Source organism: Camellia sinensis, chromosome 15 (assembly GCF_055761805.1).
Source record: "Camellia sinensis isolate YWXY chromosome 15, ASM5576180v1, whole genome shotgun sequence".
NCBI classification, from domain to species: Eukaryota; Viridiplantae; Streptophyta; class Magnoliopsida; order Ericales; family Theaceae; genus Camellia; species Camellia sinensis.
This window is the reverse complement of record NC_138975.1, coordinates 126,913,799-126,915,051: the sequence shown is the minus strand read 5'-3', so window position 1 is coordinate 126,915,051 and position 1,253 is coordinate 126,913,799. Positions and strand designations below refer to the sequence as shown.

The following is a 1,253-nucleotide window of genomic DNA, read 5'->3' as shown; positions in this document are numbered from 1 at the left end:
TAATTCAGTAGCCCATACATACACAACCCACACACAAAGCATCCTGTAGCAACAAAATAACATAACCAAAACATGAACAAAATAACACAACCAAAACATGTGTCCAGCAGCACACAAGAAAATTCAACAAGTAGCAAATAAAATAATTAATCCAAAGCACAACCCGCAAGGGATAGGTTACCCAAAAATTGAAATTAAAAATAAAAATAAAAATATCCATTACAGCAAAAAAAACAAATCCATTGTTTCTTCAAACCCATACAAACCACACAACTTCCATCATCTCCTTCAACTTGAACTCCTGTTAAATAACAAAAGGAAAAAAAATAAATAATTAATACTAATAATAAAATGTAAAAAATGTTAATTACAACAAAAAAGATGACAACTAACACAAAAGTGGCACATGACTGATCCGACTCGATCTCATCATCATCATATATAGTTGCATAGCCCACCGATTCCAATGTTGAATTTCCTAAAAAGTAAAGAATATAAATTCAATAGTGAAATTATTCCATGGTAATATAAATAATAAAAAGTGAAATAATAATATGTAAACTGGATGAAATAATACCTTTCATCTCTTCACCCCACAACCAACTTTGTGCACACATTAATGCTTCTAATGTGTTTGGATGAAGTGTACTACGATGTGGACTCACCAACCTTCCACTAGTACTAAATGCTGACTCAGAAGCAACAGTGGATACAAGAATAGCTAAAATGTCCCTAGCTATTGCCTGTAAAGTCGGATACTCCGGTCCACTAGCTTTCCACCAATTCTAAACATCAAAACCCGAAGTTCTCGGCAAAACATCATCTTCTAAATAATGGTCCAACTCTGATCTTACATTCTTCATTTTTTTACTTCTCTTTCTACTAATAAACAAATCAAATTCAGAAAGGGTCTCTGTAACAATTTCTGGATGAGCAGAAGAGTCACCAACAACAACATCAGTCTCCATACCAACTTGGTGCTGATACTCTTGCAACAAATCATAACAAATATGACGAACCCTATCAACTTCATCTTCAGCTTTGTCTCCATAAAGTTTTTCAAAATAAAACTCCAATACACTCATCTTATACCTAGGATCAAGTACAACTGCAACCCCAATAACACCATGTATCACTAACCAATATTTATCAAATTTTTCCACCATTTTTGATGCCATTGTTCTGATCACTTCAATTTCACAAGAGAGCCATTGAGACAGTGTCATCCTAATCTCACATAAAGCTGGGAAACA

At 33.8% G+C, this 1,253-nt stretch overlaps 1 long non-coding RNA gene across 1 annotated transcript; it reads right to left on the bottom strand.

Moving 5' to 3' along the window:
* Window positions 1-225: 225 nt before the first annotated feature.
* Window positions 226-664, bottom strand: LOC145813675 (uncharacterized). Its single transcript, XR_014356893.1, has 3 exons — window positions 578-664; window positions 394-478; window positions 226-301 (listed from the first exon to the last, which is right to left on the bottom strand). It is a non-coding gene; the product is annotated as an uncharacterized LOC145813675 (long non-coding RNA).
* Between the last annotated feature and the right edge of the window lie 589 nt (window positions 665-1,253).